General features: G+C 41.8%; 1 long non-coding RNA gene across 2 annotated transcripts in view; it reads left to right on the top strand.

Moving 5' to 3' along the window:
* Nucleotides 1-12439: 12439 nt before the first annotated feature.
* The window catches only part of LOC113588578, a 13927-nt gene continuing 417 nt past the window's right edge, over nucleotides 12440-25949 (top strand). Inside the window, exons 1-3 of one of the 2 annotated variants that reach the window (XR_003411866.2) lie at nucleotides 12440-12513; nucleotides 13026-13889; nucleotides 25506-25949. The exon at nucleotides 25506-25949 is cut by the window's right edge and continues 417 nt beyond it. This is a non-coding gene — a long non-coding RNA (uncharacterized LOC113588578). The remainder of the gene's footprint in view (nucleotides 12514-13025; nucleotides 13890-25505) is intronic. The other variant, XR_003411867.2, reaches the window with a different exon arrangement.

The following is a 25949-nucleotide window of genomic DNA, read 5'->3' as shown; positions in this document are numbered from 1 at the left end:
GAAAATTTTTAACAAAATGGATTATACATTATTACATACAGGTCTGCACAGATAAATCGTTGCTGGGATAACACATAACTCTTGAATAGCTAAAATTGTCCACTGAACACAGCAGCACTGGACACTAAAACATTAGTAAGTACTTAAGAAGAGGGTTGCTCAAAAGTCATTGAAATAATATTTTAAATAGTCTACTTAATACTTAGATCAACATATGAATTAATCTAGTGGCAACTAAGCATAAGGGAAGTATTCAACTTATCAGTTTAGGATAAATACATACAGAGAAGTATCCGAATTTGTATTACATTATTCATCATTCTTTAACTTTGAAAACTAGAGAAACAGATTTTTTTTTTTTTGTAATAGAAAGGAAATTTGTGCATTTGAGTTTTGACAAAAAGCAGATGGCACTAACAAGTATTCCAGATGCCTTTAGTTTATTAGACCCTGTCATGCTGTCTTAGTTAATGGTTGACCATTCCTGGAGGACAGGGCCAAACAGTGCCATTTATTCTAGTGCAGATGTAGATGTAGTTACTTCCTGCTTTTAGATGGGATTTTCCCAAATATTGTTGCCAACCATATATTAAAAAAATAAATAAAAACACACCTCCTGTAAGGAACTTCTTGATTATTGCAGTTTGCCTATAAGGCAATGAAAAAGATTGCTGGTATGTATCTTAGGGAACTCTGTAAATAATTCATCAAGCTAAGTAGTCATCTTTAACTGCATGTGTATTAGTTAAGGTCAGTCTCCTAGTAGCAAATGCAAAACCACAGCACATGCATGCGCACACACACATGCACAAATGAACACACTCATGCACACACACACACACACACACACACACACACACACACACACACACACACACACACACACACACACACACACACGCACGCACACATGAACATGCATTCATGCATTCACACAGAGTCACACATACACAAACGTGCATCTACACATGCACACATATAAACATACACCACACGTCGCTGAAAAAAGACTAGATTTTGTTTTACTTCCTAAGTTAAAGACTGAAGCAACCAATCACTTGTGTATGCAAATGTACTACATTAACAAAAGCTTATTACCATTACTGAATATTGCATCATTTGTTTTTTCTCACCTTAACATGTCTTTATGCTATATTACAGTGAATATGTTAAAAGCAGAAGAATATATGCTTTCATGCATGTAGTTAATTGCATCATACTAGTGGAAGTGCATCTGTTAGCAGTAGGTAATTGTTCATCCTTTGAGACATCCACTATATAGTCTAGACAAGCTGGTGGCCTCTACAAGACCCACCGCTCTCTGGGGTTTTCGTCTTTGCTCAGAAGCTAGGTTTAGGGAAGCCATCTCCCTGTAGGCAACCACATATTGTTTGTTGCCATAGCATCAAGATGTTACAGCCAATCGACACATGCCAGCAGGAGAGCCCCACATGGAAACCTGGAACTGTATTGCATGAATCACCATATTGCACAAACTGAAGAAAACAAATTGAAAAGCTCAATATATTCAATAAATTAAACATATAAATAAAAAAAGAAGCCTCTTAGTAGAATCACTTATTAATGCAGAAATGAGTAGATTCATTACATGCCTGATTTAAGCAGACTAGTCAATACATACGTCACTAAAATATCCCCCAAAATAATCTATGCTTGATTTATCCTGTTTCCTTTTGGAAATCTCATTCTATCTTCTGCTATCATACATATGAATAAAAATGTCTACGTAAATTCAGCACAATATATAACAGCAGAGTGTAATTTACCTACATTTTCAGAAGGGTTATTTGCCTCCATCTCTACCTAACCATATCAACAAAACAAATTTTAAAAAGTGCTTCAAACATTTTTTTTAATGCCATGCTTGGTAGGAAAGGGTACATGGGAAATGGTGACCAGTTTTAAAAAAAAATCAGACTAGATAAAAAAAAGAAACTGATAAATAATATGATTAGATTGCATTAGTTTCGGAAACAAACAGAAATAATGATAACATAGAATAAACTCATGAGACTTACAGTAGCAGAGGTCTTCTCTACTTTCCAATTTACATTTGTGTTCTTTTAATAATCAGACTTCAGGAAGAGCTACATGCACTCTGACAAGTGTTGTATGATATACAGTTCAATACATTTTACACCTTCATATCACATTTACTTGATAATAACAAATGTTAAAACTTTCTGTATCAATGACCCCATGGTCCACCTTTGGTTGTACTACCAAGCTACAGATCTGCCTTTTAACAGGTTCAGTTTTGGTGTTTTATATGACTTTTTACAGCTTTGTATGTATAGTATTTATGTATAAACACTGCAATTATCAAATGTCTTTAGACAATGTGCTGGAGGTGGCAGTCTAAGTCTCTCTGGTGTGAAATGAAAAAAAAGAAAAGAAAATAGTGCAAAGTGCACCAAAAATAAACCTTATCAACCACTCTAGAATTTCCGGAATGGAGACAAGTGCAATGGTATTCTATAATTTAATTATGTCAGCCAAGCATAATTGTTGTATAGGGGGGTCTTCTGGATGTGTGGCAGCCCTCACTGTCCCGCTGTGTATTACCCTGTTTCAGCAGGTGCACGATCAAATCTGAGGTGCTTGGATGTGGTGACTATCTGTTCATCCTAACTGGCTGCTGCACCGCTGTTGAAAAACACCTGGGCAGTCCAGGCACCCGTGCAAGTGACTACACTCAGTAGTAGAGTTACATCAGCCGTGTCTCTCTTACCTCCAGTCGACCAGAGGGAGCAACACTACAGTAGCCCTCGTCCCCAGAGCGCAACAGCAGGAAACATCATACGTGTTTACTCAACCGTAGCGACAAGTCAATGGCCAGCAGTATGCTACATAGCTTTTCCTCTCTATAAACATAACAAAGGGCTCTCCTGCTAAAGGGTTCCCAAGGATGCCACATGGTGTTATTGTTTATTGTTTAGGTTGCAGCATCGTCAAGCAACAGCTTTTCATGCTTGGACTTGGACATTTGTAAAGCTGCTTTGTGAAAACATCTGTTGGGAAAAGGCGCTATATAAATTAATTTGAAATTTGATTCTGCATTCTCATGAATATCTGAGGCGCATGCTAGTCAACATAACCGGGTCCTTTTTTGACTTGAAATGTGTCTTGAAAAATGCTCCCAGGCAAACATCCTCTGTCTCCGGTCCACAGAGCACATCAGTAAACTGACCTTGGCTTGGCCAAATCTTTTCTTTTGCTGCATAGCTGGGACTGAACCTCCTCCGCACTCAGTTTTGTGATGTCACTGACTCTTCGATGCTTCCCCTCCCCGCTCTGTTATCTGTTTTTTTTTTAAACTGTGCCTTAACAGCCAATGGAAAGAGAACAAGTCACAACCTTAGAGAAAGGAGCCAAACACGGAGCAGCACGCACTCCATCTAATGTCAGCGCCTTGGATGCTTTGCTAAACAAATAAGGTGGGACAGATTTGGTCCAATGGGAGGTGGAAAGAAACAACAGAGGTGAATTATTTTCAGGGCCAATTACAAAGCGCTTGGCAAGGTGCTTTATGCCACCTCTGCACAATAATGGCAACAACCAAAGTCAGGCGCCCGTTATTATTCAATGAATTCGTCAGACCAGAAAAGACAGGACAGGGCAGTCGGCTCACATTAACATACCTTAATGCTTTGACAGTTCTCAGCTTCAGCCGAAACATGTGAGTGAGAAAGGGAACTAAAACCCTGAATATGCCCGTCACACTTCCTTCTGTGGAAAAGAGAGAGAATAATCTTGACAGCATGTCATCTGCACCAGAAACTAGGCTTGCTGCAATATCCTTCCAGTCCTTGAGTAACCTCACGTGGACCAGAAGTGTTTCACTATGAGAGATTGTTGCTTGTGGTTTGAAGGAACACATGAAACAAGATGTAGGATAACGCTTTATTCACAGGATAAGGATATTTAAAATATTTGTTTAACTCAGACAAAACAACATCCAGTGGAATGTTTTGTTTCCTTCAGTGGTCTGTTCTCAAAGGAACCAGAGGTTATAAAGGGTCATAAACAATCTTTATAGACCTATGGAATGCAATACATGGCATCTATTTCATTTGAGATGTGAAGGGTTCCATGCAAAGATATGTCTGCATACTTCCAGTTTCCTAGTACTGCAAAGAATATGGAATTTTATTACCAATGTTTAACTTTTCTTAGTTACAGAATGACATGACTACAGCATCAATATGTCACATCTCCCCCAAAGAGAATGTTAGTTATTTGAAGATGCTGTGATGACATTATATACTGTAATCCACACGTACTAATTTAAAAGGTCAATGAACTGGCATGGATAAATATGAAATAGGCCCTAATATTCACCCTCCTGTCCTTATGGTGCCCAGATAGGGATAAGCACGATAACTGCAGACACACATCTGCGCAGATTCACTGTTTTTCTTTTTGTTGTTTTTTGCCACAACTCATATATAGAGTAAGGAAGAATTAAATTAACAGCTATATGACTATAGCCAACTGGCTGTAGCACATATCAGGTATAGACTGCAGTCTCATTGGTAACCAGTGCAGTGTGTAGGGCACCATTTAATCTTTTGGCAACTTTAACCTCATTGTATTTTTAAGTTCAGAATTTCACATTCACAAATCACTCAAATTTGAGGATCGAGTCAGAGAAGCTTGGAAGCTTGGTACATCTAGCTTGGAAAATGTAGAACTTGAATAGTTTTAAATGTGTGGTCTGTAGCGTAAAAAAGACATGAAAATGGAGGAGCAGTTGAAAGCTCTTGGTGTGAAGAGCAGTCAGATACTGAAAGTCAGTAGTTTGAAGCCTCATACAAAGTTTAACGGCTTTAGTTTAAAATATCCAGGACACAAATCAGTTCATGGGACAATATGATGGAGGTTGTTCACGAGTGTAACCCCCCCGTTACGTGTGAGACCTGTGGGGGGAGAGATGAAGAAGGGAAAAAAGAACCAGACTCCAGCATACCTTAAATTCTCGACAAGGTGTCAGCAATCACATTCTCTACACCTTTATGAACCATCTTGAGAGGAAATCCCTGTATAATCATTGACCATTGCATGAGTTGCTGGTTAGAGTTATGATCAATATAAACAGTGATTAGATCTGAAGTACCATCAAGATACACTTCAAAGTGTTGCAGAGCAAAAAGGTGCACAAGGGCTTCTTTCTAAATGGTACTATAAGCTAACGGATGTTTTACAGACTTCTTTGAAAAGTAACAGGGTGGTCACTACCAATCGAATCCTCCTGTAGGAGTACCGCATCTGCAGCAGTACCACTAGCATCCGCTTCAAGTTTAAAAGGCTTTGTAAAATCTGGAGCAAGGAGTACAGGTGAACTACACAGAACTTTCCACAGAGTCAAAAGCATTTTGGCAAACTGGAGTCCATACAAGAGAAGTGTTTTTGCATAAAAGTGAGGTCAAAGGTTAGACAACATCTGAAAAGTTTTTACAAAAGCAACGGTAGTAGCCAGCCATCCCCAAAAACCGACGTAGGTCCCGTTTTGTCCGAGGAACCGGAAAAGCTTTGATGGCTTGTACCTTAGCATCCAAGGGACACACCTGTCCATGACCCACCATTTTTCCAAATTCACACTTTTCCAAATTTAAGACTAGCAAAGCACCTCGCAATCTGGAGAATACAGTCTCCAGTGTCCTCAAATGCTATTCCCATGCATCTGAATATACATCAAGGTCATCGAGATAAGCTTCACAATTCGATACATCTTTCAAAATGATAGCCATAAGCCTGTGGAAGGTAGCAGTGGCATTACATAATCCAAACGGCACAACTGTGTATTGCAGAAAGGTGTCTGGTGTAGCAAAAGCAGAGATCTCTGATGCACGATCAGTAAGAGGGACCTACCGATAACCTTTTAGTAAATCTAATTTGCTGACAAACTTTGCAGAACCCACTCTATCGACAATCTTCCATTCTGGGGAGAGGGAACAAATCCGGTACTGTAACGGCATTTACTTTCCGGTAGTCTGTTAAAAAAAATAGAAAGTACCGTCACGCTTTGGTACTAACAAACATGGTGAACACCAGGAACTACTACTGGGCTTAGCAAAAGTATTTGCCAACAAATATTCAGTCTCTATTCAGCAACAATTGTTTCTGAGAGCTTTTCCAAGCCCATACTCATCCTCATTAAGGCAATCTCTTTTTCAGCCTCCACCTGAACCTCCTGCACTCTAAGTAGTTCCATCTCATGCTCCTGTCATTTGATTTCCAGCTCAAACTCTTTTAACCTTATTTCCAACATAGGATCCCTTCCAGAGTCCATGGCCAACCCACCTTCAGAGCCAGTCTTAGCCTCTACTGTTTCTGCGCCGAGTCAGCGGCAACACCTGGAGAAATGCCTCTACGCCGAAGGACCCCATCATTGTCTAAGGGTACTTCCAACATATACTTGATTTCCCTCTTAGGAGCGGAACAAGGCACAACCACATCATAAAAGTCAGCTATGAAAAGCAAGTCAACCTTATGGCATTTATCAAACTGTTTAATAGTGGGACGAACAGTAAACTCAGTGGGCCATGTCTATCTTTGACCTGGCTATCACAAAACCACAGGATGCCCCACCCCAAAAAAGAAAAAAAAAAGAAAGAAAAAAACAGCCAAACAAAGACCAAACCAACGACAAAGAACAGCACGCCTCCCCCCGAAAAGAGGGAAGGAACAAAATTGACAAGCCCCCAGTTCTGTTATGACCCTGTCTGGGCGGTGAGGTCGCAACAGCACTGGACTAAGCTGGTAGCAGGATGGTAGGTGGAACGATTCATCACTGGACTAAGCTGGTAGCAGGATGGTAGGTGGAACGATTCATCACTGGACTAAGCTGGTAGACAAGGTGAAATTTGGTGCATTTAAATGGTAAACACATACATACATACACATATGTGTATATTTCTACACACATACACAATAACTTCAGGAGTGGCTAATTGCCAACATAAACAATACCCACACTACCAAAAGAAACAGCACAACTAACTACACTTTACAGGAGAAAAATAAAATACAATCCTACACTAACTCCCTGACAATAAACAGACAATAACCCCAAACCCAAACAAACAGGCACCACTCCCTACAATCAGTAATTCTACATATAAACATACACAAAAACCTTTGATCTATCACAGGGATCACAATCATAAACAAAACCAGGGAATGCTCACATACAATCTACACATACAACAGCACAAGCTAACTAGAGATATCACAAGACAAGGCAAGCACAGCAAATATTACACACACACAAATCATACCACAGTACAACAATTCAAGAATGAGCTTGGGTAAGCCACTGTCTTCTTCCAGCAGGGTCCTTATATAAGTTTCGAGTTTGGTTTATTCGGCACATACATAGTCATACACAGTATAACTCGCAGTGAAATGGTGGAGAGTGCTCTGTCCAAACTGAGGGAAAGAAAACAGGGGTGCATAGAGAAATATAGATATTCTATATATGTGAAATATATATATTCTATGTATGTACAAAATATATTAACAATGTATGTACAATATATGTATATTATGATTATATACGCAATGTGCAATGTTTATGGTTGTGTATATATGTGCACAATCTACAGAATGTACAGATCCATTTCGTATAATAACAAATCTACAGTTGTTGCGTTACAAGGTAATTGAATATAGATATATATATACGGATATACAGTTATGTTACAGTTATGTTACAGTTATAAGCCACGGCAATCACTCAACGATGGGCAGGGCCAGCAACGAGGTGCACAGACAGTCCCAGGTCCTGAACGGGACCAGGAGCACACTGCAGCACTCCAGGAGTGTAACAAGGTTTATTAATGCAAATAACAGATAACCATGCAAAATAATCATGCAAAATAAGGTTCAATAAAAGAATGAATTAATGTTTGGAAGCCTCTGAAAACTTAATTTTTATATGAGTTTCAGCTGAAAGTAGTTTTGATTCAATCATGCAATAAAGTAAAAAGATTTGAAAGTCTCCTACTTATCAACTGTTAGGCAGAGCACTGTGGAAAATTATAGCACGTGTACATCCTGTACATGCTGCGAGAATGAGAGGAGAATGTTGATGGTTGATAGAGGAAGCTGTGTAGATAAAAATAAACCAAACAACCACCACCACCACCACCACCACCACCACTACCACTACCACCACCACTACCACCACTACTACCACCACCACCACCACCACCACCACCACTACCACCACCACTACCACCACCACCACCACCACCACCACCACCACCACCACTACCACCACCACCACCACCACTACCACCACCACCACTACCACTACCACCACCACTACCACCACCACCACCACCACCACCACCACCACTACCACCACCACCACCACTACCACCACCACCACCACCACCACTACTACCACCACCACCACCACCACCACCACCACCACTACCACCACCACCACCACTACCACCACCACCACTACCACCACCACCACCAAAAAGAACAAGTGAAATAATAACAAGACCACTAAAATGAAGACAAAATATGACTGTGCAAACACTTCAGGCATCAACTTTTGTCAGTGACAAGGCAACGTAACCAATTGGTCACTAAAAGAGACAATACTCCATTTACATTTCTGCTCAGTTACAAACCGGTGGTTGTTTCTTCCTTCATGGGCTATTATCCTTGTATTACCTCTGTTCTTCTGTCGTGAAGGCAGGGCAGGCCATACCAGGGTGTACTGCTATACCAGAGTGCACTCCAGTACCAGAGTGTACTGCTATACCAGAGTGCACTCCTCTACCAGGGTGCACTCCTCTACCAGGGTGTACTTCCTTGCAAAGGCTGGCACAAAGGACCTCTCATACACATAGCCAGAACATGAGTGTTCCATTATACTTAAAGCAAATTATTTATGAACACAAATACAGTTTAATATATGGGTAAAATAATATATGCATGAAGATATAAAAGTATCATTACTGAAACTGTCATACAAAGACCTGGCTGTCGTGTGCAGACAGCCAGAGGTGACTCGTGCATGATGTGAACTGCCATGTAAAATTCAAATGATATGAATGACCCCATATGCCATTGCAGCTGCTCCATTACGACTGCTTTTATTTGTTTTGTTTGTTTATTTATTCATTTGCTTTACTAACTTCCTTTGCGCCCACATCTTTGGCAGAAATCGCCCATGACAATACCACATTTTGGAATATAGAATTTAAGCTCCCTTACCAGTGTCCAGACACCATTATCAACAATCCTATCTGGCCAAAAGAGACCTACTTAGATTTTGATTGAGAAAAACCCCCAAAACAAAACAGCTCACCAAAGACTTCATCTGTTCCTTTTCTATCCAGTGTGGTGGACCCTCTCAAACTGACTTATCAGTCAAAAAGATATACACTTCTCTAACTTTTCTCTCCTTGGCAAGGGGGGGGGGGGAACTATGTGAGACTGCTGTTCATTAACCAGATTTCAGCATTTAATACCATAACCCCCACTTTCAACACTGGAGCTCTCTAGTGTTTTGAGGCCACCGTTGAACTCTCTCTCTCTCTATATATATAGTTACACACACACACACACACACACACAAAACACCATTGGGGATGTTTGTGGGCGATGCTGTGCTTGTAGGCCTGATGTCACAGTTTGCCCTTTTAGTGTTTAGTCATGTGGTTTTGTTCTGTTTTTGTTTCATTTCTGGTTCTGCCCCTTGTCTTGTGTGTTGCTTAGCTCTGCCCTTTATGATTTTTAGCTGTGTCTTGTCAGCTTTCATTTATTCATGTATTTAGCTTCCATTTTCATTTTCTTGTTTGTTGGTCTTTGTTTGAATTTCTGATACTCTTTGTGCCTTTTCTGAACCTCCATGTCCCTACTTTTTTGATTCGCCCTTGCAACTTATCCATTAGACCCTTGCAACTGATCCAGAATGCTGTGGCAAGGCTGATCTTCAACCCTCCTATTGCTCAAATCAATAATTTTCCCATGTCACTCCATTACTGCATTCAGTGCACTGGTTTCCTGTAGCTGCTCAAATCAGATTTAAAACTCTGATGCTTGCCTACAAAACCAAGAATCAAACAAATCCCTCCAACCTGATGGCAATTGTCAAAACCCAATTTGCACCTCGAACCCCTTGAGCTTCAGATATGGCCTGGATTAACCTGCCATACTTCAAGATCCATGGAAGACAAGCCTCAAGACGCTTCTTTGTCCTGGCACTCATATGGTGGAGTGAATTTCCACTGGCTGTAACAAAATAAATGCCAGCTGAAGACTCATCTCCTTGAAGAGAAAGGTGTGCCTTCTGGGAACACAGCAGTGAGGAACAATGCGTAGCACTGGACAAGCATTCCTGCAGGCTTAAATAAGGGAGAAACAAAGCAAACAGGGAAGAGGTGATGGCAATCAATAGTCATGGGATTAGGAACAGGGACGGTACAGTGTGTGTCTGACTGTGTCCCTCAGGCTGTGTACCTGACACACCATGACAATTTATTTGTGCTTGCTAAGGGTACTTTTCTGTATAGACAGAGAAACCACTTTTGTAAGGTGCTCTGGATAAAAGCATCTGCTAAATGCAATAAATTCAAATGTACATCACTTTAAATAATAGTATCTGCTAAATGTAAATACAAAAGTACTTCAGTGTATATATCGGTCATGGACTCACCTCTTGACCATTACAGAGAAGGCAAGAGTCAGTATCAGCACCAACAACTGAAGACGGTCCACATCCTACTACCCAGAATTCCTTTCAATCCACCGCTATAGAGAGCATTCCCATTGGGAACGCCATTGCCTCGTATGGTAACTGCTGTGCCATGGAATCAAAGTCCTGTCTTCTTTCATTGCGGCTCCGTTAGTGATGTACGCCGTGTGCTTTTCTTTTTAGTTGTGTCCATACCCTCATCTTGTTTCTTATGTTTCCTCACCCTTTATTGGTCCCAGGTGCTCCTAGTTAACATTTAACCTGTGCATTTCTACCCGGCATTTTGTGTCCAATTTGTGGGTCATCGCAACAATTTCCATGTTTAGTCACCAGTGCTGTCTTTTGTAATCACTTCCGCGTGTCTTGTTTGTTTTCTTATGCTGCAGTGTTCTCGTTGTGTTTTTCTGTTTCATTTTTCTTTCCTCGGGTTGTTCTACTTTGTTACAACATTCCACAACGTTCCACGAGCAAAGCAAAGACTGGCAGAGGGTAATGGGCGTAAATCAGCACACACAGCTTAGCCTGTACGACAACTACACAACACGCACCACCTGAGCATCGGCATCGATTAACATATCCGTTGTCTAAAACGACATAACGGTGTATACTCTCCAAAATATCTGAGGATACTAGAAGGTGTTACAGGTTTGGTAATGTGTGTATTGTTGGTTAAATATGTATTATTATAACAAGACGTGTGATGAGGATGATGAAGAAAATGAAGACTAAGACAATAAGATTAAAAACTAATAAGTTATATGTGTGGATCATACTGGACTGGACAAGAAGGAACAGGAGTATCATAAAATTGCGTAACAAATGAGTAGAAGTGAGAGAGTTGGAGGTTTTTTCAAAAGGGGAGATGAGGATTTGTGTTACAGGGCTGAACGAATGTGTTTTTCTTTTTTATCAGGATTAAAATGTATCTTAAGTTTTTATTTTGCACAACACCAAGTTTCACATACAAAAGAATCTGACAGTGAAGGAGGTTTTGCTTGATGAAAAATAAGTAAACAGGTTTGGGAGTGACTAATAAAACAACAATAGGTAACGCATATTAAAATAGACTTTTCTCATATCTGCTAAAACTGTCACTACGGCCTGACAGTAGAACGTACAATCTGTGATCAAATCAGGCTCTTCTGGCTTCACCAACCCTCCTAATTGCCATTTGGAAGAATCCACCACGCCCAAGTAAAAAACAACCAGGAGGCATGTCTGATAACGTGTCAATCCTGCATGCTTTGATCTGATTCAGAAAAACAAATGAACTAGGCTAAGATGGTAATGGTTACAATAACGCTCTGTAGCGTATTTCTCATTTCACTGTGATGTTGCAGTCGGGCCATTGTTGGCCTGCTTCCTATGATAAGGCTACTGGTTAAGAGTTTTATTTCAAAGCCGCTGAAAATATCTTTAAGTGCCCGCCCAATCCCACCGGTTTGATATTTGTCAGGATATTTATGCATGTGTGCTCTCGGCTCAGTGTTCTCATAAGTGGTTTAAGCACTGAAATAGGTCCATGCTACTTTTTACTGACTAGATATTCCTGGAGATTACTTTTCTTGCCTAAAATATTTATTTATGCTTGGTGGTTGACATTTCACAACGTGCACAACTTTGGAGGCGGGGCTGGAGTTCAACTGAGAGGAAGCCTCCCCCTGGAAGTTGAATTTTCAAGCCACATCCACTGTCTTCTCACTATCTTCTACCAACTGTAGCATTAATGCCTAACGACAGGGACAGAGTCGGACGTTTTGCCTCGGACGTAAGTAAGTAAATTCAATTTCTAAAGCACATTTAAATCAACAAAAGTTCACAAAAATGCTGTACATAAGGAGAGGATATATAGTTCATTTTAATTAGGTCATTAGGTCAAATAAATAAATAAAACTTTAAAATGCTAATGTAACAAATTTAGTCTAGCTATAAACATTTTAAAGATGGCAACAGATGGGCGTCAGGGAGCACTGCCCCCTGCTGGCTGTCGCTAGCAAATGGCGGCGGTTGAGCATGTGGAGTTTGTATTTTGGTTCATTTGTTTTTCTTTGTTTTTGCTACGCCTCCCTCAGGTGGTGAGTGTTCTACATCTTTGTTCGCACCATCTGGGGGTGGTCATTATGTTGCCCTCTTTGTAAGCCTGCTTTTGTATGTATGACCTTGCTGGTCATTGTATGTTACGTTGGCTTCTTGAGTTATTTAAGTTCAGTTTCGTTTTCGTTCATTTCATTAAACACTTCAGTTGGAGACTTACGTTTGTTTCCTTCCTTTTTTTTTCTGCAAGCGCTTTGCCGGTGACAGAATAACCGACCACTGGAGAAATCTCTCTTTTTCCTCAGCGGACTTGGCAGACTGGCGTGTCAGCGCTATGTTCCCCGGAGCTCGTTGGGGGCATAAGGACTGGGCCTGGAGGCTCATCGAGCACATTAACACCACTACACAACAGAAGAACGTGCCCCTTGTCCATTCCTGATCCCGCCCGTCACGACCATGGGCTGGAAGCCAAGGACTGCCTCCATTCTTTGGGATTTTTTGGGAGAGGTCTCAGGGGGCCCTGGGAGTAGCCCTCCAGGAGCTGACTGAGACATGTCTAGCCATTCCAGTGTCAGGCTGGTCAGCACTGAGGGCTGTCCACGTTAGATGTGATGGATGTGATTTGTATGTTGCAGACGCAAGCATAGTGGCAGTCGCTGGTTGATGAAGATGCTCCGTCGATGACAGAGGATGCCAGTGTGGCACTGGGCTGACTAGCGAGGTGTTCCAACAACCAAAGAGGGCGACGGTCGCCCTGTCGTGTAAGGGGCCCTGTTGACGAAAGAAGACGCCAGGGATGCGCATCGTGGAGGATGGAGGGCTCCAATGACACAGAGAGGTGCCGCTTCCACACCTTGCCCGGAAAAGGGATCTTGCTGTTGGAAAGGGAACACCAGCATTGCATCCAGACATTAGGAAGGGCATCGTCAGTCAAAGGGGCGAAGCCCCCATGCCCCATTCGGTGATGAGCCCAAGTGTCGCAAGAGAGCCCCAGCACCGAAGGAAGCTGCCATCGATGACAGTGCCGAGGCCCTCATGCTCTGTCCAGACAGAAAGAAAAATGATGGCTGCTATGTGCTGGGGAATGCACGGCAATGCAATGGCCATGTTAGAGGTTGGTATGTCATTAGGTTGCCCTCTTTGTAAGCCTGCTTTTGTTTGTATGACCTTGCTGGTCATTGTATGTTGCGTTGGCTTCTTGAGTTCTTTAAGTTCAGCTTCATTTTCGTTCATTTCTTTAAACACTTCAGTTGGAGACTTACGTTTGTTTCCTTCCTTTTTTCTGCAAGTTCTTTGCCGGTGACAGAATAACCGACTTTTTCCTTAGTGGACTCGGCAGCCCGGCGTGGCAGTGCTATGTTCGTTTTTGCTTCATTTTTGTTCATTTCATTAAATATTTTATTTGGAGACTCACGTTTGTCGCCCGTGACAACGGGGCAGTCCTAATGCTTAGTGGTGGGTTGTTTTTCAAAGCCTTGGCACAGTAACTGTAAAACCCAGTCCGCTGACAGCTTTAAAAACAAATAAGAGAACATTAAACTGAACCCCGTACTAGACCGGAAACCAGTGAGGTGGTTCCTTTTTTTCGGTGCCTGTGAGCAATCTTGAAGCCACATTCTGAACCAACTGCAAACAAGCTAATGACATTTTATTTGTTTACTTACTTTACATACACCCGTAACACACACAAATGCAAAACTATGGAAACACAATGGTTCCTGAGCACTCTGGTGTTTGACATACTATTCTATGACTGAGCATGGTCTTCCCATTTATTTATTTTTTTGTTTTCCCATTTATTCATTTTTTATGTTTTTTTTAGCATATCATTACCTTCGATGCAAAACAGATCCATTACAGACAGATACAAGTCACTTGTAATTATGAATGTAAACCAGCAAGATCTGCAAAACTGATCTGAGCAACAAAAAAAAAAAGTAATGGAACAATGAAGCTTGTAAGGTGAACATAGCCGATCTTTAGGGTAATGGCTGTTTCTGTTCATTCCATTTTGATTGTTTACCACTGAATGAGTGGGCCATATGAAGCAATGTAATTTTGTATATGAGCATGATCTGTTCAAACTGTGGACTCTATATACAGACAAGAGTTGGATATTTACTTTATAGTGATAACAATTATTGTGAGTTACTGGGCATATTTGGGTGTTGTTACTGACAACCGGCATTGTACACAAACTCATGCTAGTTTAGCCCTGATAGCACACAACATGAATGATCACATTGTAATATTATCGAATTTGTAGAAAAACTAGCACACCCAGTCTGGAACCCATGTCTGTCAGCAACCACCAAAAAGCCAGCTCTCTGGCATAGCAGCCAGAACACACCTTTACCCTGCTGAGTGACGGTCCGTGTCACACTGCCCACGCGTTCGGCGACCACTCCTGCATTTCACACGCTGGGGGTTCACACTGGGCTTCACGGGTCCAGGGTGGGGTGGGGGTACCTCCCTCAACCATGGGGATGCTCCTGATGGCCTCACAACACCATCCCACTTCTGACACCATTCGTAGTGTTGTAGTGCTGCTGAGGTCAGCCACACCAGGTCTCCTAGGTAGTGTTGTTATGACACCAAAATGATACCTGTACTGAAACGATACCATGGCAAAAACCTAAAACATCACAAACATAATAAATGACATAACATGGAACTTAAACTTTTTGTTTTTTTTATTTATAAAAAAAAAAGAAACATATTTTTGATTACCAATGGAAGACAGTGTAGGGTGATTTATTTTCCATATTCTCAAGTGCAAATACAAATATGAACATAATCTCTTCTCTTTTGTGAAAAAAAACCACGTTTTCCTTAATTTACTTTTTTTTTTTTTTTGGTAAGAGTTTTAAACTGATGTTTTAAAAACAAATAAATCAAAGCCAATGTAGGGAAATGAATTACTGAAAGATGCCAGTAAGAGGACTTTTCCTTCACATGCCATCGTACAGACCAGCAACTATCAGCCTATGATACGGCCTATAGGTGTACCGAGCTCAGCGTTTGCTGTCTGCTGGGGTGGAGTTGGAACTTGAACTTAGTAAATTGAAATAATTAAATTAAAAAAATATTTTGTCACAGCTGCTGAGCTATATACATATGTTTTAAATAAAAGCTGGTTCACAATAGAGCTTCATCATCATGAAATAGAGCGTCATCACCATGAAACAGAGCTTCATTGCTATGAAATAGAGCTTTGTCGCATTACGTACCAGACTTATAGTTAATGTCATTTATGTTCATCAGTTTTATGCTCACTAAAATTGTAGGTTATATGATGTTTTCTTGCTTGATTTTCATACAGGTAGATGTGTTTTTGACAATTAGTATCTTTCTAGCATTAACAATTGGCCTATCGTGAATCATTAGATCAAGGTCATAGTGATATTAAAGCTTTTACATGGTAGTAATTTGATATGCTCTATATTTTTGTGTATGTGATTTCTATACGTTTTTATACACGTTCATGGCAGAGGTCTGCACTCTACTACACTCTACAATCCCATTACCTGATATTTTTCTAACGCCCTTAGTTCAGACCCCATGTTAAAGCTCAGAATACATCAGCTCCATAAATAAGCCAAGAATTTGTCAGTATGTTCATTAAAGCTATGCAAAGTGAAATACAGTAATGACCAAGGCCCAGTAATGGGCTTGGGCACAGTTTTTAAAAGAAAACATATGCCTTGAAGATGTGATGTGAAAATGTTGTTCTGATGAGGATGAATAATGGTGATTTTTCCAGAGTAGTCTAACACAGAGGAGGCATAGTAAAGTTAAGACGAGTAATATTGATTGATTCATGGTACCTCTCTTTGAGATGAGATATGATGAAGACCCCAGGTTTAAGGGCTCAGTTGTTCTTAAGGCTGTCATGCATAAAATCACCGAGAGTCAGCATCCAGGATGGTAGAGAAAAACAGAGGATGAACTTTATGGACACCAACAATATATACAACAAAGGAGCCTGGAGATAAACTGAACCCTTAAGTTCGGGGTCTTTCATCCTTCTTCTCATCCTCTTCTTACCCCCAGGGATGGTCATCTCGTATTTTCTTCTCTCTTATTGAACCCCCCCCCCCCCTTTTCTTGGAAAAACCATCATTGTTCATTAATATCTGCTTGATCTTCGCTTTTATCTGCTATTATTTGCGATCAAGGTTGTGAGTTTTTTTTCTTTCTTTTCATTTTTAAGTTACATTAAGGCCCAGGCCTGACAGATTTACTGCTTTGAAATCAAGCCAAATAGATTTATTGCCTTGAACTTATTCAATGTTAATGTATGTTCAGACTTTGTCTCACCTGGTGTATAATAATAGTGTAACCTGGGCATGCCCTGACATCTGGGTGATCATTCCTTACTGCTTCTCTACACACCATGGACAGTCAGTAAGTGCGCGTTTATCATCAGTCATATCTCAGTCAGATCGCTGTGCTGGACACACTACACAGATCTTGAAGTTGTGGTTCGCACACTGCATGACTTAACAACAGGGGCTCACACGCTACAATACAGTTTAACCATCCGACGAGTCTGTCTGGAGAGACTCACATAAATGAACTCGTGCAATGCGTGGGACGAATTGTTGGTGTTCTGCATAAAGTTTAAGCAAAGAATCAAATCTGGTCTCCACACTCTTTACATTACAGGATTTGGCCAACAAGATCAGATATTTAGCATGCTAGATATTTTTTTTGGGACGCTGCAAGCCATCGATGACCTGGTGTTTTACTGGGCGATCTCCCGAACCTGAAATAAGCTTGCAAGGTGCTGCGCACACACTGCCCCCCTGTGGCGCATCGACGCAACTCATAGGATATGCGGTTCCTATTTAAAACACCGGCATTCTTAAAGTATCGGTATTAATAAAATGGAGTATTGTACCGACAGGGTAGCGCGATACCTTTCTTGTACTGGTACGCCGTGCAACACTATTTCCAGGTTTCAAATATCTGACAAATCTTCAACATCAGAATTGCGAGCTGAATATCTGGTGGTTGTTCTCACAGCAATCCATGGGACATACATGTTTTGTATTTTGTATTCAGCTGAGTAATATTAGATTAATTCAATATTCTTTCAATTTATCTAATTAAATATTGACTGTTAAATATTGAGTTTTCTATTGGTATGTCTATTAGTAATTTTAATTAGGCCATTTTAACCACTATTAACTAGCTAATTAATATTAAATATGTCTAATGCTAAACATGTTTCTCATTTGAGTAGTTTTTAAAGGTGGTGAGACATTGTGTTTTTGACACTCTAGTACTGGAAAACTGATTCCACCACACCTGGTCAGAGTGGAGTTTCATCTGTTTTGCCCCCATTTGGCCTGCTGTTATGTGCGAGGTAGGAAAGAAGTGCGGTCTGAGTGATGGTTCTCACGCCTTTTGTCCATATCTTGTTATGGAGTGTGGCGTTGTTCTCCAGTCATTTACATTTCCAACTGTCAGAGACGTGAGCTCCTCTCAGTCACTTTTCATCGTCTTCTAGATCTGCTTGTTCTAAGTGTCTTTGATGTGTGGTAGAGAAAAACAATGCAGAATTGTTTCCCTGTCAAATTTACAAAATTACACCAGTGAGTCCAGGCAAATAAGTTCGATTCTTAACAGAGTAGCTGTGATGACAATAGCTCCTATGGTTAATGGCAATGGCACTGTTTCACAGAGAGTGACTGTCTTTCTGGAGGCATCATGGCCCAACATCTGGAACTGAGATGTTGGGATTGGGATTGGGATGCTACCAATTTGTAGAATTGTTTGTTTGAAGTTTTATCCAAGAATTCAGCCTTTAGAGTCAAAGCTAGCTTCCACACTTGGGGAAGGAAATCTTTAGTGGATGGTAAATGCTGGTATCCGAGTTGACGCCAGTCCATGGTGGCAGATGCAAACCTAACTTAAATGTTCAGTATTACCACTGATTCACTTTATTTTTGTACAAATGAGTACACGCTTTCCTCCAGTTCATAAAGTGTTTTTGATCTTTCCTTGCATTGTTTCAGATGTCACCGGGTAATCATTTCTTCTTTCTTCTTGGCTTGCTTGTACCAAAGACTGAACACAAGGCTGGAGAAGGTGCAGAGAGCGAGAAGTTAATTAGTGATTTATTCTGACTCCATTCTACATTAAATAGATATTATGCTCCAATTATTCCAGTTTCGTTGGTATGGTTACAATCATTTGAAGCCCAGCATAAGTAGAAGGGTGCTTTTGTCCAGCACACAATGGATAGCTATTCACATCAGCTGTATAAATGTCAAGTCAACCAAGAAATATATTAATGCCAGCGCTATGTTTGGTTAGGTTCAGGAGTTATGGCTTTAATCTAATAGGCTTGCAGTAGCATGAACACAGTGAACTGATATCTGCCACAATTAAAGTTCTAGCCAGTGTAGTAAGAACCATTAACGTGTACTCAAGCAATTAAGAGGAAGTGTAAAGCCAAATCACTAAAAAAATGTATTATTTAGTCAAGAACTGAAATAAGAAGGCTACAAAACAATGAAATAAAACACGCAATGCTCCTGTGAAAGATGCCAAGGAATGTTGGCTTCTGAAAGGTTTGATACCCTTTGATCAGTCAACCAGTCAAGGATGTTTAGAATTTGGGGACTACCACTGGGGAAATACTAGGCTAATAATAAAAAGATAGCAATAAACTCAAGAACCAGAGATATTCTGCCTCCTAACCAAAGACTTCTGCACAAATCTGCTGGAAACCACATATGTTGACTTAACTGACTAAGATAAAACCAGTTTTTGGTTTTATTTCTGACTTGAACATGAGTTTCCGACTGAACCCCAGTTGGGGTGGGGGATGTGCAGGGTGAACTAGCATTCCCGTAGTTACTAAGGCATAAGAACAACCATGTGATAACACCCTGAAAGATCAAAAAGGACGAGTATGCCAGTTTGTTGAAAAGTCGTCCACACTAACCTCTGCAGGCCTACGTTTAAGCACTTAACAATCTAACAATCATCCGTGTCTGTCTCAGTTTATTCTGTGTTTACATGTGCTTTGTGTGACATTGTGTGTGGTTTTATTGTTTTCGTTCTTTGTTCCTCTGCTACTCTGCCGCCATCGTCATGCACCTCGCCGGAGCCTTGCCTGTGTTCTCTATGTTGTGCATAGATTTGTGCATCATGTCATTTTTTACTCTGCAAGGCATGTTTATTTAATAGTTACTCTGTATCGCTAATTTCCTGTTTTAGTTTTCTCCTGCCTTTGTTGTTTTCATTAGGGTCCAAGCAGTTATACAATCGTGGCCAAAAAGCGACTGACACTAATTTTGGTTTTCACAGTTTACTTCCTCATTTTTTAGATCCTTTTGTCAGATGTTTATATGGTATAGTGAAGTACATTTAGCATTTCATACGTTTTTTTTTTAACCTTTAATTGACAAATACATCCAGTTTAAGCAAAGACTTAATATTTATAGTGCTGAGCCTTCTTTTTTAAGACTTCTGCAATTTGCCGTGGCATGCTGAATATCAGCTTCTAGGGAAAGCCTTGACTGATAGCAACACATCCTTGCCTGATCAGTGACCACAGGTTCTCAATGGGATTGAAATCTGGGAAGTTTCTTGGCCATGGACCCAAAATTTCAATGTTTTGTTCACCGAGCCACTTGGTTATCACTTTTGCCTTGTGACATGGTGCTCCGTTATGCTGGAAAAAGCATTGTTCATCAGCAAATGTCTCCTGGATCATTGGGAGAACTTGCTTTTGGAGGATATTTTGATACGATACTATTCCTTATTCATGGCAGTGTTCTTAGGCCAAAAATTTGAGCAAACCCACTCCCTTGGATGAGAGGGGCTCTTTGTTTAGGCCAAGCATGGGGCAGTGAGCTTCAGGGTCATGACCCCCTCCAGCAGCTGGTTGTCCTCAGCTCCAGTAGAGGGGTGTCCCCCCCACCCCCCGTTACCAGCGTGCAGATGAGAGCCGGAACGTTAGCGTTGACGTACGTCTGCAGGTGCTCCGTTAGAGATGCTCGATTCCCGCATACTGCACTCTGACAAGGCCTAATAAGACCCAACCCTGCTACTGCACCACTCATAGCACATGACTGCTGGGTTGTTCAAAAGAGAGAGAGAAGGAAAGAAACAGAGTGGGAGAGTGAAATACTCACAGCAGCCACTAGAGAGTTGAGCAGGTCTGCAGAGAAGACAGATCCCACAGCAAAGGCCTCTGTAAGAGGCAGACTGGAAACACCACGCATCTCGTCCACTTTACTGACAAATTGCACATTAGATGTGTTTTCTACACACACACACACACACACACACACACACACACACACAAACAGAGACATGCACACACACACACACACACACACACACACGCACACACACACACACAAACAGAGACATGCACACACACACACACAGAGACATGCGCACACACACACACACACACACACACACACACACACACACACACACAAACACACACACACACACACACACACAAGCACACAAGTCATATAAAGTTGTTGGTGTAGATTTCTGTTTGACATCTAATTATTCCATTAACACAGGTGGAATAGCGTTAACTACAATGCCAAATTCCACCAGCAGAGGGTCTGTAGAGCTTCTCTAAGGGCAAAGAGGCTTTACAAAACACACATCTTAACTTTAAAAATCTGCACACTGTACCTATGCAAATATCACAGGCACATTACAAATGCATTAAATCTCAAAACAAAATAAAAAACATAAATATACTACTGACATAGTCTAGGTGATGCAAATGAGGTGGACTGAGCAGACTCCACGATTGGCTATATAATGAAATGACAGCGGTAGTGAACTCCGTCCTCCCTCCCACACACTCCCACTCTCATTAAACATCATGTCTTAATTCATTGTATTATTAGCTGGGAGTTGCTACTGGCAACCATGTTGAACTCATCAAGGTTAATCACGGTAATGCGTTTATTTTCTGTCAACCTTTACAACAGCTGTCGTGCGCGTGCACACACACACACACACACACACACACACACACACACACACACACACACATACACACACACAGCACTAGTAGCAACACAGCAGCAAACATTCAGGATTTGGGCTAGTGTGTGCTTGTGTGTGTGTGTGTGTGTGTAACTCTCTCATCGTAAATTTGCGAGTGTATGCTGGAGAGTATGCTAGAGGTTGTATGTTTGAGGCTCTGCTCCTGACTGAAGTGGATGTGGATGTGGTTAATACAGGACAGAATGGTCTCTTTGTCCTGCATGGTGGGTTCATTCTCTCTCAGACAGCTAAAGGCACTCAGAACCACACACAAGGCACAATTCTCTACACACAAGACATGCAGATCTGCACCACACAGAGGAGAGCCCTGAGTGAGAGAAAGGGAAAGACACACAGAGAGACAGAGACAGAGATACAGAGACAGTGAGACAGAGACAGTGAGACAGAGAGACAGTGAGACAGAGAGACAGAGACAGAGAGACAGAGACAGTGAGACAGAGAGACAGCGAGACAGAGACAGTGAGACAGAGACAGAGAGACAGAATGGGAGAGACCCAGAGAAATGGAGAGGGAGACAAACATCACATAAGCCTCTGTTCAACCCTTTGAGCTGTATTTTTTCACAGTAACAAAGCGGTTTGCTGAAATATAAGACAAACCCATGTGCAGGTTTGGCTTCTCACAGGCAGGAAGAGGATTTGGGGAAGTAGTTAATATTCAGTCACTCTCTGCTGAAGTACTGTGGCTTTCTGAGGAAGACCACGGTCTTGAGCTCAGGGACCGTTAGACTGCTGGCCATCAGGGGCATGAGGAAGTTGCTCAGTCCAAGCAGACTGGAACACTCATCTCCAAACACACACACCAACACATGGTTCATCAGGGACAATGCACGAGCTGTCTGCCATATCTACGAAGGGTTGGAGTACACACACACACACACACACACACACACACACACACACACACACACACACACACACACACACACACACACAGTGTTCAAAGGTGAAATGTTTAACTGAGCCTGAGCACTGGTGTAGGATTTGGAGGTATCAGGTACCAAGGTGTTTATGTGTTTAAGATCTAGCCTTCTGTTAGCTGAGGTAAAAGGGTGAGTCCACCACCTGAGCTGTGATGTAGGCGGTGGTGGCACAATGCTGGGAGGTGTTTGGCTGGCACAGGGGCAGGTGCACATCAAGAGACAGATACATCCATGATGGAGGAGGATTGTAAATATTGAAGCAACATGTGAATAGATCAGCCGGTGCTCAAACTTGGTTACCACCGGGTCTTCCAGCGGGACTGTGATCCTACGCATTTCTCCAAAAATGTGACAAAATGATGTAAAGACAACTAAGCCCTGACTGAATCTCTTAGAAAACTTGTGGACTGACCAGATAAAACAGGTCTGAGCAGGAAGGTCTAAGGCATGAGTGAGTTATAGCAGCTGAGACAAGGGCCAGTTGCCTAGTGACAAAGGCCAAAGTAACCCCAGCAACAGCTTTTAACATGTACTAGATGAGCCTGGAGGTGGAGGACGTGCTGTGATGAGAAAAGTCTTCTGCATAGCACATGTTCGTTCTGAGAGCCTCCCCTCCCCTGCCCTCTCCTCTCCTCTCCTCTCTCCTCTCCTCTCCTCTCCTCTCCTCTCCTCTCTCCTCTCCTCTCCTCTTTCCCCTCTCCTCCCTTCTCCTCTCTCTCCTCTCCTCCCCTCTCCCCTCCCTTCTCCTCTCTCCTCTCCTCTCCTCTCCTCTCCTCTCCTCCTCTCCTCTCCTCTCCTCTCCTCTCTCCTCTCCTCTCCTCTCCTCTCCTCTCCTCTCTCCTCTCCTCTCCTCTTTCCCCTCTCCTCCCTTCTCCTCTCTCTCCTCTCCTCCCCTCTCCCCTCCCTTCTCCTCTCTCCTCTCCTCTCCTCTCCTCTCCTCTCCTCTCCTCTCCTCTCCTCTCCTCTCCTCTCCTCTCTCCTCTCCTCTCCTCTCCTCTTTCCCCTCTCCCCTCTCCTCTCCTCTCCTCTCCTCTCCTCTCCTCTCCTCTCCTCTCTCCTCTCCTCTCCTCCCCTCTCCCCTCCCTTCTCCTCTCTACTCTCTCCCCTCTCCTCCATTCCTCCCAGTGCATTTAGAGAACTGATGTGCCCTCAAAGGCAGCAGAATATACGGCTTTACGGGAGCTGGCTTGGAGGATGTAGGCCGGCGGGATCGAGGAGGCAGCAGTTAGGAGTTCGGAGATGCACCCTGTTCTTGCGCTGATGTGCAGAGATCAGTTCCTGGGTGCTGAGAACCTTTGGTGAATAAAGCCATTCTGCTTCTGCCAGAAGGAAGAAGCCAAACGTCCATCATAGTAGTGCAGGAAGTGTGTGGAAACTCCCCTGAGCATTTCACTCACATTCAGCCTTTCCAAGGCAGTGCTGCCTTCTAACCTATAGTAAACAAGACCAGAAAGAAATCCGTCTTGTCTCTTATACAAAGAAAACACAAACACTGACGTAACACAGGACCCGTGTGGTAACATGAAATGTGGGTTGTGAAAAGGGAGTTTGAATGTCTTTAGCCAAGGTGCATGTAAACCTTTGCTGTTGTTTATGTATATGTAGATGATATACATAAGATATTATGTAGCAAACAGAAAGGTTTCACTCAGGAAAATCAGAGGAAATACAGGGCTGCTCCAGAACTGGATGAACACTACATGTACATTTAAACATTACATTTACATTTACATTTACTTTTAGAGCATTTGTTAGATGATCTTATCCAGAGCAACTTACAAAAATGCTTTGTCATTTACTGATGGAATGACACTACAAATGTGCCTATATATACATACACACACACATTATTAGAAATATCTACAGTGATCCTTCCATCCCAATACTCATCTATTTCTTGAGTGTACGGTTACTTGCAACCACAACAACTTTCTCCTACTTTATCTACTTCTTGCTGCCAGTTAAACCCAATTCCCTCAAAGACCCTGAAGATACTGCTGTGCTCTGCATGAGTTGTGAGTCAAGAGTAGTAAACAGCAATGCACTGAGCACGTAGCCCTCAGGGACTCCAGCGTTCTGTGTGGTGGTGATGTGGTTGATCTTGACAGACCGAGCTCTCCGGGTCAGGAAGTCCAGGATCCAGTTACAGACGGAAAAATCAGACCCAGAAGTCTCAGCTTTTCTGATTTGCAGTGGGATTTGACTGTGTTGACTACTGAACTGAAGTCTGTGAACAGCTTTCACACCAGAGGGTTACCCATGTGGGTTATTGATAGGTGAGTGGCAGAGAACTTGTGTTGTCTGTACAATGGTTGAAACGACAGGTGAGACAAAACATGTCCAGTGTGGTGGGGAGGTTGCTCTTCACCATGTGCTCAAACAACTTCGTAATAATTGGTGTGAGTGCTACAAATCAATATTCTCACACATACATATATCTGTATGCGTTTGGGGTTTTTAAATGCAAACAGTGCACACGCTCAACACTTAGACATATTCACCACATACACAGATTTTATTACACACACACACACACACACACACACACACACACACACACACACACACACACACACACACACACACACACACACACACACACACACACACACACACTTACTTTCTTTTTCCACTTCTCACCAATCTGATGTATTGCAGATTTGGCTTTCAAAAGCCAGATCATATTTATCTGCGTTCTAATCTGCTCTGCAAGTCATCTGTTTACATTCTCTCTCTCTCTGACAGGTTCACCATTACTGCTGGGAACAGTCATGCCGGCTGGGAAACGGGACTCATTTATCACTCTCAATCTCGTCCCATTTCATCACACACACACAGCCCACCATTTCACACTGCAATGCTGATGAATATCACTGCGATCATGCTCTCTCTCAAACACTCAGACCTGCACATAAGTGCTAAACTCTGTGTTTGTGAGTATGTGTAACTCCAGACTCAGGATCAGTTCTGCATGTCTCACCTGTAGGGCTACCCTCCACCACAGTGTGTTGATATGGATTCTGGGTTTGAGATGCATATAATATGTGTATGTATATATATTTATATATGTATGCATGTAAATTTACACAGGAATTGTTTGGTCAAACTTTATTGATGTAATTAACAAGCAAGGAAAAAGTGTCATTTAGTGAAGACCTGCAGGGAAAGAAGTTTATGTATTGAGAATTC

The sequence above is a fragment of the Electrophorus electricus genome, chromosome 4 (assembly GCF_013358815.1).
Source record: "Electrophorus electricus isolate fEleEle1 chromosome 4, fEleEle1.pri, whole genome shotgun sequence".
NCBI classification, from domain to species: domain Eukaryota; kingdom Metazoa; phylum Chordata; class Actinopteri; order Gymnotiformes; family Gymnotidae; genus Electrophorus; species Electrophorus electricus.
This window is presented reverse-complemented; position numbering and strand designations above follow the sequence as displayed.